This window comes from Nycticebus coucang, chromosome 3 (assembly GCF_027406575.1).
Source record: "Nycticebus coucang isolate mNycCou1 chromosome 3, mNycCou1.pri, whole genome shotgun sequence".
NCBI classification, from domain to species: domain Eukaryota; kingdom Metazoa; phylum Chordata; class Mammalia; order Primates; family Lorisidae; genus Nycticebus; species Nycticebus coucang.
The window spans coordinates 42,988,566-43,006,430 of record NC_069782.1 but is presented as its reverse complement, the minus strand read 5'-3'; the positions used below and the strand labels follow the sequence as shown (position 1 = coordinate 43,006,430).

At 33.7% G+C, this 17,865-nt stretch overlaps 1 protein-coding gene across 2 annotated transcripts in view; it reads left to right on the top strand.

Annotated features, from left to right (window-relative positions):
* SYT1 (synaptotagmin 1) overlaps positions 1-17,865 on the top strand; it is a 599,049-nt gene that overhangs the window by 171,799 nt on the left and 409,385 nt on the right. For both annotated transcript variants that reach the window (XM_053584516.1, XM_053584515.1), the window contains exon 3: positions 16,836-16,896. The gene's annotated coding sequence lies outside the window, so the exon portion shown is untranslated. The remainder of the gene's footprint in view (positions 1-16,835; positions 16,897-17,865) is intronic.

Below are 17,865 nucleotides of genomic sequence, written 5' to 3'. Positions count from 1 at the left end.
AGAAAGATTTTGCTTTTGAAGTCCTATGTGGTAGTAGGATGCTTTCTTATTCCTAGGTAATTTCAGCTAATGCAGGTATCAATTATGCTTTCAAACGTCTCAGTATCTCACCCTTGTGTGTTATGGGTTGTGTAGACTGTTTTTGTTTCATAGTCTATGTTAATGCATTTTTAGATTGCACTGGAAGCATCTGAGAAAATTACTCCATACATCAACATCCCCAGTATAAATTATTTTTTCTTTTTTAATCTACACGTGTGCTAGTGTGCTACATTGTACAAGTCAGTAAAAAAAATTAAGTGATTAAAGTTGTTCTGGAAAATTGTAATGCTAAAGCAAATATATTTTTGGATGCTTCTCAAAACCAAGCAAAAGAAAAGGTAAATAAAAGAAATAGGAAACCAGACATACACTAGGCTCTCTTCCAACTACACAAATTCAGAAGCATTTGCAACTTTTGACTTGGTGATTAACTTAGCATCCTTGTGAAATTAGCAAAATTAAAATACTTTCCATGCATGTAATGCTATTCTGTAGCTAATGAACCTTGAATGACGTTTATTCATATAGATACACTAAGTGTGAGGACAAAGGCATTTACATGGTAATTGTAAGTTATGTAATTAATTAAAGTTGTAATAAGTGTTCCTTTATGAAATCCTACAGTAATATTTTCCAAGTAAAGAATTTTGTAACTGACTGTGTTATCAAGATAATCATTTTCTTCTTTAGAAGAGTTAGCATAGAAAGAAAGTTAACTGAATGTTACGTGGCTCACTACATGCATAGTGAAAATTTTAATACATTTAAATGCCACTGTGTTAAGTTTAGTTTATAGGTCAGACTTGCTTCATTGTCTGTACTTATTTTTCTTTTTCTACTTTGGGTACAGACTGTCAGTGCCATATAGATGAAACTATAGAAAATGTTGTAATTTTAAGTTTGTACATGTCTTTCTCATCAACAAGTCATGAATTTCAGTATCAAGTACCCTTCTATGAGAGAAATACAAATGGTATACACTTCAAAATTCACTTTTCTAAATTTTCTTTACAATGTTTTCTCCAAATATAGCTGTACCACAAAGTTAAATAAAACATGACCTGATCAGAGAAACAGTACCAAATTATTTCCCTGTCTTAGTCTTCTGAGGGTGTCACTGTGGTCTTGAGAAACCTGGATTTGCCCCTTGTGGCCTTCTGTGAGTTCATGCTGACATTGTCTACGAAATGGTCCAAGCTATCGTCCCAGTCTTATTTCTCTCTCTTTCCCGTACTGGCTCATTCTTCCGCCACACCAACCTACTGTCCAGAATCCCTATGTGCCTACTGATTTTCTTTCCCCGTAACTGAATCACTTCCATCAAAATTTATGGAAGGAATGCTCAGCCTCCAAGGCCACTTTCCATTAGGGCTCCTACCTTTTCTATTGGGCTTTAGGTTGTATGCAAAGAAAAACTCATGATGTCTGCATCGGGTAGAGCTATGGGCTTAATTCCCTGTCCCACACTCTGTCTTCTGGATTAAACTTTCATGACAGCAGAAATTCCTTGAGATTTCTCATTTTTGTATTTTGAACAGTGTTTGGGAAAATTCCTTGCCTAAAGTATTCTATCAGCACAATTTATTGAATGAGTATATGTTCTTATATAAATGTACCAGTTACTGTGGTGAGGCCATCAAAAAATAAAAACAAACAAACAAGAATAGTTCCTTAAACATGTTTACGTTTATATTAAATAGAGTGATAAGTATTCTACTTTGTCTTAGAGGTACACCCACATTTTCTTTAAATGATGATTAGCCTTAGGTGAGACAGATCGAGTTTTCCTTGGTGTACGCCATGTCTCCAATTCTACTTATCCTTAGTTCTCACTCACTTCCCACAACAACGAACTAGACTTTTAGAGTTATTAATTCCAGAATGTATAAAACACACTTGTTTAAGTATAGAATAAACAACTCACCTAAATTTTAAAAATTGATTCACATAAAGAACATTTATTAAAATAAATTCCCATAATAAAATCTAAAGTAATTAAAATAATCATCCAATATTTTTGAATGTATTGATATTAACGATTAATGCCACAATTATTTGCTTCCTACCATGTTAAAAAGTCTATTATTTAAAAGTCCATAAGAATATTTTCTGACTTAGTAAAAGAAACAGGTAAGTTACATTTTATACCTCATGCAAATAATTCTGGTTTTTAGTTTTAAACAACAACATAAAATTTGAGGTTTTAGATTGTGTCTAATACGTTGATCGCGTCTTCAGTGTTAACTTATTTCGTTGGCATTTGCATCTTTTCAGTAAAGGAACATGAACATTATGCAACACAGAAACAGCTTCTCAGGATTGTAGGTAATCAGTTAAGCTTGTCAGAATATGCAGGAGAATTTTATATTCACTCCTTGAATATCCCTAAATCACCCAGTCAATCCTCTCTTACTCCCTGTTCAGGTGCTAATTCTTGGTAGTACCCTAACATGTAACTTTCACATTAACCACATCACAGACTTAATCCCGGCTCTTTCTCAGAGAACTCAGGAGAAATGTGAATGAATGTCACTATCGCTAATGAGTGAGAAGCTAAGGTTTGAAGAGTAGCGATTATTAGACTGGAAGAGAGGAAAAATGAGACAGTAGAGAGTAAGATGTCCTACTCATGGGAAATGCCTTGAATATATGCCCACATATGACAAAGTGTGCCCTGCACCCCTTTTTCTTTCTATTGATGGTCGCAAAGTATATACTTCATTATGCAAGCTGTGTGTAAGCCTTTAGGAAAATAGATAAGTTATAAATCTAAATAAATAAATGTCATGGAAGATAATTGAAAATAATTTTGTCCTACATAATAACTAAATATCCCAGTGAAATCAAGTAACTTTTTTCATGGGCACATAAAGATCAGAAGCAAGGCTAGCGTTAAGTCTGTCTAAGTGTAATTATACCTCCATATTTTAAAATGGTACCACCAGACTGGTAACATAGATTCTTAGGGAAAGGATGCTTTGTGGAGAAAGAGGACCAATTGGCTCCTTCAAGAGATCGGTTCAACATGTGTTTAGAACCTTATATATATGTGTCAGGCAATGTGCTAGGTACTGTGAATTGATGATTAATTAGACAGGATTTCTTGGGGAGCTTGCATTATGTTGGAGTTAAATAACAACAATAAAAACACATGTCAATTGTAATGCACTAAGTGATATACCACAGAGATATGAATTTTATAGCTAGAAGCCTTATCTTCTACTTCTTTTTGTACCACAAAACTCCTAGAGTAATAACCTAGTAAAAGCCATCTATTTGCCTTTCTAGAGGGATGGAACTTTGGCTTCATTTGGGGCTGGCTTCAGTGTATTGACAAGAAGACTATGATTTGTATTCAGCTAGAAAATCTGAGCTTCCATTAACCTCTGCCAACCAAGTTTACTACTCTTAATATAGTTAGCATTTAAATTATTCCATTATGTTGACATTTTAGTTCATGTTACAATTGTTAGTAAAATTAAAAATCCACATGTGGTAGATGGTGTTACATAGACTCTATTAAAGCCTCTTAAAGTGAATTATTATGTGATCATTTTCTGATTATCCTCTATTTCAAGGATATGTAAGTAATTGTAATAAAATCAGTTTTATTCAAAATGATAAAAATTTAAACTATAACTAAAGAGGAAATCACAGTGCTAGGAGATTCTGTGGCAAATACCACAATGATATGGGTACTACATAATAATGAACAGTTTTTAGTTCATTTTTGAAGCATATCCTTTTGATGTATCTATAAGTGGGTATCTTAAGGCCACAGTGACAACACTGAAACACACAACAAAAATTCACTTTGCTGTAGTATATAATTCCAAGAAAATTTTAATTTCAAATTGAAGTTTGGTATCTTTAGATAAGTTTTATATCAAAGGACAAAAAACTCAGACCCTCTGCCCAGAATCCTGCCTTCCAGAAACTTTCCGTGCTGTAAGGAATTAATCTGATATTTTTCGTGAACGTATTCTCTTGTCAGTGAAAATGAGTTGCCATTCACATTCGACACCTCAAAAATCAAAGTGTGGAAGCTAAGAAGGCAGCTCATCCACACCAGTGCTCCCCTGGATCTGCTCTTACTCTATTCATTTCATCATTTCATGGGTGAAATGAGAATCTCCTTCCAACCAAGTCAAATAATGTCAAACTTTTAAGTGAAATTGTAACAGAACTCTTCCTCAAATCTCTATAGCTCGAGCACCCAATTGCTTTTCTAGTGAAAAGTTGAGTATGACTAAACTATACATTTTTCATGTAATTTGTTGGATATTTTTCATTTCCTTCAAAGATACTTAGGTTATTTAAAAGCACCTTTGAATTCTCTGAATAAATCATTGACTTAGAATCAATAGGATTGCATTTACGCTCATTTTAAGAAAGATAATAATTGAATCATAATTAGATGGTTGGTCCATATGGCAAGCAGCTTTCTCACCATCCCCTCCTATCGTTGGTCTCTTTATTTAGCGATCTCTTCATCTGCTGGTGGGGTATCTAGAGTCCAGTGTTCTGAAACTATGATTTCATATGTAGTCCAGCTCCCATACCTGTAAATCTAAGAACTAGCTTTTGAAATGTGTTTTATCTAAGGTAAATTTTAAAAACTTTCAGGTAGGGATTTTAGAATTAAAGCAATTCTGCCCATTTAAAGAGTTGAAAGTGTGAATGTTTACATTAACATGGTCTTTTATCCATCTGTCTAGTAATTAGCTATTAATTTAGATTTTTTCACCCATATTTTATAGACTTTAATTAGGAAAAAATATGTCTCTATACCTTCACGGCCATGCTGTTAAAGATCATTTAAAGAAGTTTTCATGTTGAACATTTTTTGGAAAGCCTTCTTGTTTTAAGACTTTTGTTTCCTCTAAAATTAGATACATTCAATTACTTTAAAAAAATGAAAGATACCTCAACAAATCAGTTAATCTAGTCTCTTTCTTTGGGTGAGTATTGTTCTATTGCCAGTTTACAGATGAAGCAATTATGGGTGAAGAAAACTTGCATCAATTGCTTCAAGCTTATATGTCTAATAAATAGAGGAGGAATGTCTAGAAAATAGTTTTGCTATCTTCTTAAAGTCCATTCCACCACTAGGGAGACTTTGCCGAAAGAGACAAACAGCATTCATGTACAGACAGAATTAAATTTAATCCTGGCTCTGCTGCTAACTCAAAGAAGTTATAAGCTGAGTTTCTCGTATGTAGAAATAGTCAAGACCTGCTTCATCATTTCCTTATGAAGATGAATGTAATAGCAACTGCAGTCTGCTGAATGCAGCCTATTAAATAGCAGCTATAATTTTTGAGGAACTATGTTGCTTCTCAAAAAAATAGGCGTATAACCTCCTACAGTGAATCTTTGAAGAGAGCAGTTTTCATGTGAATGTAAATGTCCAGGAAACCTGTGAGCCAATCTCTATTGTTTATAGCTGTACACCATTCTAAAAAAAGTTTTAGTTCATTTTTGAAGCGTATCCTTTTGAGGTATCTGTAAGTGGGTATCTTAAGAAATGACAGAGCTAGAAAGTTTAGAATGAGTTTAACATGATAAATTTCTTATTTTCGATTTTGTTTCTACAATAGATGAACAGCAGTGGGGACCAAAGACCCCTTCCTCTACGTTACGGCTTTGTCCTGAGGGACGTGCATTTCTAGCTTAGCACCATCTCGTGACTGCAATCCCAGAGTCAGGTCCTGAGTTAGCCTCACAGTACAGCAAAGCTCCTTCAGATGAGCCAATCAGCAGCAAACTATAAAAATCCCAAGCCATGTTTCAACATCCCACTTATTTGTTTAATCACAAATTGCTGGGTTTGAATTTGCAGCAAACCAAGGTTTAAATAGATCATTTTCTCTCCTTCAGTCCTAAATGTGTATAGAGATTTGCTATCCCATTCTTTCCACCCAACTTCCCACAAAGTTGGAAAAGCTGAGCGAATCAACTTATTTTTATTTCTTGTCACTTCACCAACACCTGTAAGAAAATGTGTGGGATTTATGCTATTACCTTGAAGCCCTTGGTAAAGACTTTTGGTTGCCTTCTCCTTTCAATAAGCTAGCAATAATGTATCTATTTTATCTAAAGATTCTCAGTATTTCTATTTTATCTAAATAATCTCTGTATCTCTAATCGTTGGAGTGCCAGAATCCATATTGATACCAATGCCTTCTGAAAATGGACCAATTCTTTCGCATCCTCTTTCCCTTGTGCCTTCCTCATCTTTTGTAGGCTCCTCCACTTACCCACACCCCTGCCCACGATATACTAATTCTGCCATCACCGGCCCTGGCTTTCCTGCAGGGTTCTTGTCAGAGTGATCTTGGTGTGACTGTAGAATCGTAAGAGGCATTATGCTCTCTCCTCATTATGCTGATTAAATGGCTCTGCTCACCTTCACGGTGGAGCACACCGAAGCAGCAAGGAGATTTCAAGCCACAGTGTCAGATACTTTTAAGGTTATTTAAATAGAGCTTTCTCACTAAAGAACTGTGCACATTTGACACCTGTAAGGTAGATCTGCTGGCTTCTCTTCCCCAAAACACGTAAGAGCGCACAATGTTGAGGGGAAAAGCAGAAAAGGAACATCACAACAGCCACAGCATCATCTTCATGGCCGAGAAGTCTTTTTTGGTAGGTCCTACTCAGCACTGCTGTTCGTTGTCTAGGCTCGGAGTATTTTCCACCCTCAGCCATTCATTGATGAGTGTTTATTGAACATCTCCTCACTTTAAGCCCCACCTTACTACAGGGAAGCACAAATGTATAGCTCGTGGCCTCTCTGCTGCCAAGACAAAACCAGCATAAATGAATCTAGGAAAAAGAACAGATCATGTCTAAGTTAAGAGCTGGTTGTTTGTTACAGAATATAAGTGCCTGCCAGACTTGTAGGAGAGAAAAGGAAATGTATGAGAAATGCAGTGTGGATGTGGAGGGCTTCTTGAGAAGTCCATTATGGCAAATGGACCTTGAGTAAGACAACATTTAGGGACTTAGACATAGGTGCTAAGATTCCTCAAGTTTTCTCCCCAGATGGGCAGTCCTGATGTTGTAGTAAAAGAACATTAACTCCTGCCATTTTATAGCTTCTTTTGAATACTGTCTATTTCTGTTACCTTAGGAACCCTACATATAGAAGCAGAAAGTGTGTAGAGTTACTGATTAAAACGAAAAGAACAGATAAAGATTTTTATACCTGCATTTCTGTATCAGCAGTACATATAAATGTCACTTTTTACATATAAAACCCATCGATTCTCTTTTACATTCTCTCTTCCACATTGTCATCCTTTATTATTCAGCTTTTCATTTTCTCTTCTTTCATCAGTTCTCTTCGTACAGGACTGTTCTCTTCTACAAAAGTGTTCACAATTGCTCGTTTTAATAGACAGCACTATGTGCAGATACGTTTAGAGCTGGGAGGCACCTTGGAAAATCACCTTTCCTACCCTCTGATTTCACAGCTGATGAAACTGAGGTCACAACAGATTAAGTGATTTGCCTAAGGTCACAGACTGAATAGAGGCAGACTCAGAAGGAGGATTATAGGATACAAAATTTTACTTTTGTCAGTATATGATATTATTTATTCAACAAACATGTATTTATGTAAGAAGTTCCATCCTTGGGTATGGAGATTATCAGAGGGCCCCACAGGCACAATTCTCCTCCCGATACCTCTCTGCAGTTTGCCTCTGTTAGGCGTGTTTATTGTGACTTTCTGCTATCCCGTTTTCTTTTAATAGTTTTATTTCTTCATGCTTTGATAGTGCTGTTATCTTCACTCAGTCCCAGTTAATTTCCCCCAAGCTTCTCATTTAATTAACTCCCATTCTCCTTTTTAAGGTACATCCTGGCCCTCCTGATTTAGTGCCATTCGGCCTCATTATCATTCCCCCATTCTAAAATAATTATTTTGAGTATAATGAAAATGTTAAACATGGTTGAACCCAATATGTGATTATTGTAACTCCAACTGCCAACAATTGTTTTAGTATTTGTTGGCTTGTATTATAAAGTGTCACAACAGAAAAATGAGAAGCTCCTTCATCCCTGCCCCTTCTGCCTTTTCTAAATCTCTGCGGTAAACATTTGCTTCTGTAATAATGAGGACAAGCTTGTATACTTAAGCCTTCTAAATGTCTGTCAATAGTTAGACACAAAAGAGAAAAAATAGGAAAATGCCTCAGCCCTATAGACGCGATTCAATTATTTGGTGTTTTACCCTCGTCGCAAAGACATTCCGAGGTTTGTGTCATTGCCTCCTATACTGTACCGACCAGCAACACCACAGGGACTTACAGTGACTGTGAATATTTACAGAACAGTCCTTTGTTCACTCCATTTTTGATGCGTTATTTCCTGCCGCTGCCTAATACTCTTCAATTGTTATCCAAATAAATATCATTTTCTTTTGTATAGACTGAATAAAACAGTGTTACGCTTAAGGAACAAAATAACAATAGCCACCATTTAGTGGAATATAGGGTGAAAGATGGCACTTTATTTTTCTTTAATTTTTTTTTTTTTGAGTCAGAGTCTCAAGCTGTCACCCTGGATAAGGTGCTATGGCACCATAATAGCTCACAGAAACTCTTGGGCTCAAGCAATTCATCCCCTTGACTCAGCCTCCCGAGTAGCTGGGAGTATAGGTGCCCACCACAATGCCTGGCTAGTTTTTTTTTCAGTAGAAATATGGTCTGGCTCTTGCTCAGGCTGGCCTTGAACTCCTGAGGTCAAGCAATCCACCTGCTTCGACCTCTCAGAGTGCTAGGATTACAGTTGTGAGTCACCGCACCTGGCCTTTACTTAGCATTTTAAAAAGCATTTTTTTCTTTATAATTCCAAACTCTCACAAAAAATTGCAAGGATAGTACAAGTTTGCTTATGCCTTCCACCTTAATTCAATAATTATTTACACTTTTCTCTGTGTCTTCTCTCTCTGATTATCTGTGTGTGTGTGTGTGTGTATATATAGAGAGAGAGTTCAAAAAGTTTTCCGAATCATTTGAGAATAAGTTGGCGACACCATATGCCTTATCCTAAATGAGTGTATTTTTTAGTGTATGCTTCTGTGTATTTCCTAAGAACAGTGCATTTTCTTACATTACATGGAACACAGGTGCTTTACTATTAATATTAATGTAATACCATTATCTAATTCATAGTCCTTTTTAAAATTTTACTCACTGTCCCAATGATGTTCTTAAAAGTTGATTTATTTCTCATTGATCCAGAATCTAATCTAGAATAGGGCAATGAACTTAGTTGTCATGCAGTGCTTTATTTTTGTGTTTAAAAGCTTACATTCAGCCAGTGATGACCTGGACCGTGTTCTTTTTTAAAGTAATCTCTGCTTGCTGACTACTGTTCCAAGAATAAGAATTTAAGACAAAATATACATATATTTTGTATATGTACAAACAATCCTAACACAATCCCTTAGGATTAGTGATATCCATGCTGGAGAAATAGCACATCAGTCTTGTACCTATGTTCTGACAACAAGTTTGGGCATTTCAATAGAAGAGGGTCCAAGAGAAAACTGAGTTTATCAATATTTTACAGTTTTGGAAATTTAAATCTTGAGATTAGGAGACCATTGCCATTCCAGGCCACTCAGAGTTAAAGGGAGAGTGTTTGTAAGTGGCCATGTTGCAAGGATTCATAGTGCATGCTTTAAAAACAACCCTCAATAAATATTTAACTCAGTCTTAGAGAATTGACTCCTTATGGTCAATTAAAATCCCTGTTTTCATCAAAATCAAATACTTGAGATATTTATAGGCAAAGTCCAGATATGAATATTAGTTGTCATTCTTGAAAGTAAGTCCTCTATTGAAAAAAAAAAGTCACAGTGCTTTTGAATGTCTAATACTAAAATGAATATAAATGATTATTTTCCCTCCAAAAAGGTAATGTATTTATAGTATTTACAATGCTTAAAGCAGGCAGTGTTTTTTTTTTTAATTCTCTAAATAGAATTATGGTTAAGGCTACAAGGTATGAGCAGTCTGCTTCCAGCTACTGTAGAAGCAAGAATTATCTCTGTATCTCAGATATTTTTCTTCTCCATGTCAAGCCTGCTTCTAAACTGGATAAAAAGATCACTAAAAAGTCATCAGCCTTATTGATGATGAATGCACATAATATTTTGTGAAAAACATATAAATCTGCCTAAACAGATTCATGTTCTTTTTCAAAGTATTATAGGAAAAACATGAAAGTTTCAAGGCTTGCTACCAGGAAACAAATCACCTGAGTCAGACCTCCTGATACCATTTACATCACTGTGAAGCCAAAGAGATGATGGAAGCAGCAAAATAATCCTGTGCTATTTTCACCTCTCTGCTTCTAAAATAAAGTTATTTGTACATGCAACGGACAGAAATTAGCTACTGGAAAAACACCATGCACATCCATATTCAGAGCAAAGATTAAGAATAAAATAGTTGTTTTTCCCCTACAGTAGAATAGCCTTGCCTATTTATTCTTGTGATAGATAAGCATGCAAAACCAGAATGAAATCAAATCCCTGATATGGCTCATAAATCACAAAAACTGTTTGATTCTTTCACTGAGTCCCTTTGGGAAGCCTGCTCCTTGGTAAGTAATAATGTACAGTATGTATACTGTGACGTATTCTTGAAGTATTCTCTTGTTTGTTTTCTAATAGAAAGCCTTCATTTTCTTTAACCATTTTGTTCATATTTCTTAAAAAGAGCTCTATGTCATTTTATTTACCTTAATGTATATGTCTACATACTCTTATTTTAAGTTTTCCTTTAATAAGGAAAGTGCCAGTATAGTAAAGCTATCCATAGAAATTTTATCTAAAATTGATTGTAGCTCCAAGTCATATTTTAAGAGGCAATCAGGCAAATCTAAGTGCATTTTAACTTTCCTCTTCCTAATGGATTTTACTAGAAAACAGTTGTGTTTCAAACAGGAATAAAATGAAAGTAGTCCTTGGAGGCTTAACCATTGAACAGATGCAGTAAATGTAGCTTTGGAAATGCAGCTGTCACTTCAGATTCTTTCCACTGAGTACCTGTGTAAGACAATAACTGGAGCTGCTGGCATTGTAATATTTTTATAGTCCAGTTGGAAAGAGGCTGGGAGAACTCTTAAAAAACAGAGGAACATGCCTATGATGAATTTATTTTAAATATTTCATTCTTTCTTGGTTTTCATTCTACCTAAATTTTTTGAAGATACAAATGATGAGAACTTAGATAAAAAGTGAAATTTTGAAACTGTGAAATTTTTCATGTATGAGTCTCCAATATGTAAACTCAATCAAAATTCTTGACATCTTTATTAAATTAAAGCAATTCTTGATATTAAATCTAGGGAAGGATTTTTTAATCCATAAACTAAAAAATCATTCTTATTTGTGCAATGATATGCATTTATTCTTCTATTAACACCTATATTTATATATAACACCTATATTGTATGTATGTACACATATATGTATATACACTCACATGTATGTGTATGTACACACATGTCTATCAGCATATTTATGTATCTGTAAACATATATGATTATCCCACATACTAGAATAGTTAGGTTATATCTATACAGATTAGCTTCTTAAAAAATAGGCAAATATGTATAACATATTAAAGTATTCCTGCCTTGTAACTTCAGTGAATAATACAAAATTTGAAAGTAATATGGTCATATGACATATGTTGTCATCAAGAAAACACATTTTAACTATAAAACACAAATGCAGACTGAAAATGAAGGGATAGGGAAAAAGATACTAGATTCAAATGTAAACTAATAAGGAGGAGGAATAGCTATACTATTGGATGAAATATATTCCAAGACAAAAACTGTACAAAGGTCTTTATATAATGATAAAGGGATTGATTTAGCAAAAGGACAGAATAATTCTAAATATATATCCATTCAAAACTATAGCACTCAGATGAGGAAGCAAATATTATTAGACCTAATGAGAGAAACAGACCTTAAAACAATAAATGTTGGAGACCTCAACACACCATCTTCAGCATTGGACAGATCGTGCAAATAGAAAATCAACAAAGAGACTTTGGACTTAACCTGCACCAGATGGTCTTGATAGATATTTACAGAATGTTTCTTTCAAAAGCTGCAGAATACACGGTCTGCTCTTTAGGTCACAGATCATTCACACGGATATGTTAGGCCACAAAGAAGTCATAAAAAATTCACAAATGTTGAAAATCATATCAAGAATTTTCTCTGCTGATAGTGGAATAAAATGAGAAGCCAATAGCAAGAGAAACATTGGAATACACACAAATATATGAAAATTAAACAAAATGCTCTCGAATGAACAGTGGATCAAGGAAGAGATTAAGAACAAAATTTAAAAATTTCTCAACATAGGTGAGATCCCATCACCTAATGTGCACATTGTGAGGGTGTGTGACATGCTCTCTGAGTTAGGGGCTGTTCTACAAATGGAACTGTACCCTGGAAGTGAGAGCAATGTAGCCTAAAAATTGTACCCTCATATTAATTTGAAAAAATAAAAAAAATACTCAAAAAAATAAAATTTGTCAAAATAAGTGAAAGTGAAAACACAACATATCAAAACTTATGGAACACAGTAAAAGCTATGATATGAAGAAACAGGAAAATTTATAGCAGGTAAGTGCTTCCATGAAAAAAGTAGAAAAGCTTCAAGTAAACAACCCAATGATATAGCTCAAAGAACTAGAAAAACAATAGTAAATAAAACTTAGAATTAGTAGAAAAAAAGAAATAAGAATTTCCAGACCAGAAATAAATTAAATTTAAATTTAAAAATACAAAAGATCAATGAAACAATGTTTTTTTAAAAAGATAAACAAAATTGATACACCTTTATCCAGACAAAGAAAAAAAGAGAAACAAAATAAAATCAGAGATCAAAAATTATATAATTGATATTGTAGAAATCAAAAAAGATTATTGGAGATTATTATGAGCATTTATATTCCAATAAAATGGAAAATCTAGACTAAATAGATAAACCCATAGATACATACAATCTTCTTAGAACCAGAGAAAAAATTCAAAACCTGAATAAACTAATAACAAGTAATGAGATAGACGCAATAATGAAAAGTCCCCAATTGAAAAAAGTTCAGGACTTAATAGCTTCACTACTGAATTCTACCAAAGAAGAACTAATACCAATCCTGCTATCCTACTATTCAAAAAAAATCAAGGTTGAAGGGATATTACCAAACTCATTATACTAGGCCTGTTTCACCCTGATACAAAAATCAGACAAAGACACAACAAAAAGAAAATTAACAACTCTTATGAAACAGATGTAAAAATTCTGAACAAAATACTACCAAATGGAATTCAAAAATATATTTAAAATGTTTAAATATATGAAAATATATTTTCAAAATAATGATCACAATCATTATTGTGATCAAGTGGGATTCATCCCAGGGATGCAAGGATGGTTCAGTGCGCATATGTGATACATCATATAAATAGAACCAAGAACAAAAACCATATAATCATTTTCAGTTGATGCTAAAAAGGAATTTCATAAAATTAAACATTCTTCATAATAAAAATTTTCAGAAGGAACTCACCTCAACACCAAACAGAAAAAAGTGAAAGCCTTTCCTCTAATATCTGGAGCACAACAAAGATGTCCACTCTCACCAATGTTATTCAACATATAACTGAAAGTTCTAGCTAGCACACACGAACAAGAAGATTAAATAAAGGGTATTCAAATTAGAAAGGAAAAAATCAAATTTATCCGTGTTTGCAGATGATATGACCTTATATTTAGAGAAATATAAAGATGTCACCAAAACCCTATAAGAATTAATGAATACATTTAGCAAAGCTGACAAAAGCAACAAACATCAGTAGCATTTCTATATGCCAACAGTAAACAACATGAAAAAATCAAGAAATTAATCCCATTAATAATAGCCACAAATAAAATAAAATACTAAGGAATACCATTAATCAAAGAAGTGAAATATCTCTATAATGAAAACTATAAAACATTGATGAAAGATACTGAAGAACACACACACTAAAGATGGAAAGATATGCCATTCTCATGGATTGGAAGAATCAATATTGTTAAAATTTCTATGCTAACCAAAGAAATTTACAGATTCAATGCAATCCCTTCAAAATACTATTGACATTCTTCACAAAAATAGAAAAAAACAATCCTAAAATTTATATGGAACCTCAGAAGACCCAGGTTAGGCAATGCCATCCTGAGCAAAAGAACAAAACTGGAGGAATCACATTACATGACTTCAAATTATCCTACAGAGCTGTAATAATCAAAACAGCATGGTACTGGCCTAATACACACATGTACACCAATGAAAGAGAATAGAGAACTCAGAAATAAATCCACACATCTATACTGAACTTATCTTTGACAAAAGTGTCAAGTACAAACAGGAGAAGAAAAAATGGTCTCATTAGGGGCGGTCCCTGTGACTCAAAGGAGTAGGGCACCAGCCCCATATACAGGAGGTGGTGGGTTCAAACCCAGCCTCAGCCAAAAACTACAAAAAAGAAAAAAAAATGGTCTCATTAGTAAATGGTGTTAAGAAAAATTATATCCATATACAGAAAAATGAAATTGACCCTTATCTCTTGCCACATAAAAAAAAAAAAAAAGCAAAATCTATTAAAGACTTGAATCTATGAAACTACTAAAAGAAAACATTGGGTGATGTTTTTAGGACATTGGATTGGGCAAAGAATTCTTGCATAATACCCCCAAAGCACAGGCAACCAAAGCAACATTGGACAAATGGGATCACATCAAGCTAACACCCTTCGAACAGCAAAGGAAACAATCAACAAGGGGAAGAGACAACCCTCAGAATGGGAGAAAATATTTGCAAACTATCCATCTGACAGGGGATAATAACCATAATATGTAAGGATCTCCAGCAACTCAACAGGAAGAAGTCAAATAATCTGGTTAATACAAGGAAAAGGATCTGAATAGACATTTCTCTAAAGAAGACATAGAAATGGCCAACAGGTGTATGAAAAAATGTTCAACATCATTAGTCATCGGAGAAATGCAAATCATAACTATAATAAGTTAAAATGGCTTTTATCGTGGAGACGGGCAATAACAAATACTGCTGTGCATGTGGAGAAAGGGGAACCCTCATGCACTGTTGGTGGCAACATAAATTAGTGCATACACCGTTACAAACAGCATGGGGGTTTCTGGAAAAACTGAAAATAGAACTACCATATAACCCAGCAAACCCACTGCTAGTTATATATCCAAAGAGAGGAATTCCCTATACAAAATGATATGTGCACTCCGAGCTTTACTGCAGCACTATTTACAATAACCAAGATTTGGAATCAACCTAAGTGCCCATCAGCAGATGAATGGTACATACCACACAATGGAATATTATATAGCCACAAAAAGAATGAAACCCTCCATTTGCAACAACATGGATGGAACTGGAGAACATGATGTTAATTAAAGTAAGACAAGCGCAGAAAGACAAATCTCATATATTCTCACTCATCCATGGGGGCTAAATGTTAAAAACAATTGATCTCATGGAAACAGACAGTAGAATGATGGTGACCAGAGGCTGGGAATAGGGAATTCATAGGGAAGAGGGAATAAAGTGAGGATACTTATGGGTACAAAAATATAGTTAGATAGTTAGAATAAACGATATTTGATAGCATAACAAAGTGATTATAATCAACAATAAATTAGGGTATACTTTAAAATAATTAGAGTGGAACTGGAATGTTCCAAACACAAAGAAATGAAATGATAAATGCCTGAGATGATGGATACCCAATGCCCTGAATGCCCTGATTTAATTAATTTACATTGTATGCCTGTGCAAAAAATGCCACTTGTACCCTATACATATATACAACTTTACTATACTCAAAATAATTATTTTTTTTATATTTTTAAAGAGACAATAAAAGGAGGTGTTTTTCATTGAAAGGTATAACTGGATAAGTAGATTTATTTACAACCATTCTTCTGAAATACTTTAAAAAAATACAATCAACTTCTTTGCAAATAGCATACACATATCTGAACTATGATGACTTAATTTTTGGTGGATAATGTACATGATCAGGCAGAAATAGGCAAGCTAACACTAGTGGGTTAACTATCCAATACTCAATTTAAACTCCGTTTGTGGCCCCTGCTTCTTGATGGATTTCTATTCCCACTTCGTCTTCTACCATCTTGTCAACTTCCTGAGCACTCCCCCCCTGTTGACTCTGTCTACCAGACTGGCCACCAGATCGACCAATTTTTAAAAAAAAAATGTAAAGTAATTGAGGACATATAAGGTTAATTTATCATAATCATATTGATATGCTACATAGTATCTGACATTTTGTTGACTAGGAATTTTGTGATTCTTTTTTCAATGAATATAATAAAGTAATTTAATAATATGTCTAGCATTATTCCAATTTTCAAATGGAAACAATATATTATAGTAAGCATAGTTTATTTTTCACAAAACAAGTGTATAAACCATCCACAGATTCTTGAGTCTTATTGCTCTCCAAACAACTTTGAAGTCCAACCTATCTATATTAGCATACTATAAATATTAAATATACATGTATAACATTATTTTGTATTGGAATGTATACATTGCAAGATTTTAAGTAGAAATAATAAATAAGAAAGTTAATATTTTATGACAGTAAGAAATGATTCTGAACTATGTTTGGTTAACTAACTATTGTACATTTCATTTTCCATTTAGAAAAAGAAATTCTGAAAGAAAGAGAACAACAAAAAAGTAGCCCAGAATTCCTTACAGAACTGTAAGTACTTCATTGATACAATAATTACAATTGATCTTTTGTAAAATTAGTGCTTACAAGTGTCTTTTTATAGAAATATTCACCTTTCTGTTTTCTAAGATAATAAATCAGCATAATAAGCAAGTAGAGACTTCTATAATTCAATTTCGGTTTACTGGAGTAAATTGAAAGTCGCTGGACTATTATCCTCTTGTGGTAATATCTTTAGGCAGAAAATGTTTATGCTGACTCCATCATATCCTTTGACCACCATCATATCTTCCTAAATTCTAAAGAAGAAAACAGTGATGTCACATATACTTTCTCTGTATATGATACAAAATTTATTTTGAACAAAATTTTAAATAGTATTGATATACTTTGTTTATAGTCATTGAATTGAAATGATTAAAAAAAGCAACAATCTTCAGGCTCAAAATCTAAAGCTTATGCTCATCAGTGCGCTTCTTTCTAATCTTTTCACAACTTAACAATGAAATGTTTTTTCCTTACTTTAGCTATGATTTGTTCGTTATAATAGTTTTCCTGAATATGTTTTTGTTAAGTAAAATTAAGTCATCTTGATGTCATCCTTTGTGGTAAAATTGGTGACACTATAAAGATTTCTTTGCAGACATTATAAATTCTGAATACACAAATATCACAAACAAAATCCAGATGGAAAAGAAAAATGCATGTCCGTGACCCACTTTATATCGCGTTCAATAGCACTGCGTGTGCAAATGCAGTTCTGTCAAATTCAAACAGAAATATTAAGGTCAAATCTAATGAATTAGCAAAATAAAAAATCTTTACCTTGAAATGTATCAAAATAGAGTGAAATCAGTGGGAAGGATATAAATTTGATATAAAAAGTATAAATTCATAAATCATTTTTCTAGGAAGCATATAAATTATACATACATAATAATATTTTCCAGCCCTCAATGACTTTGATGCATAAATCACATCTTAATTTTGAATACGTAT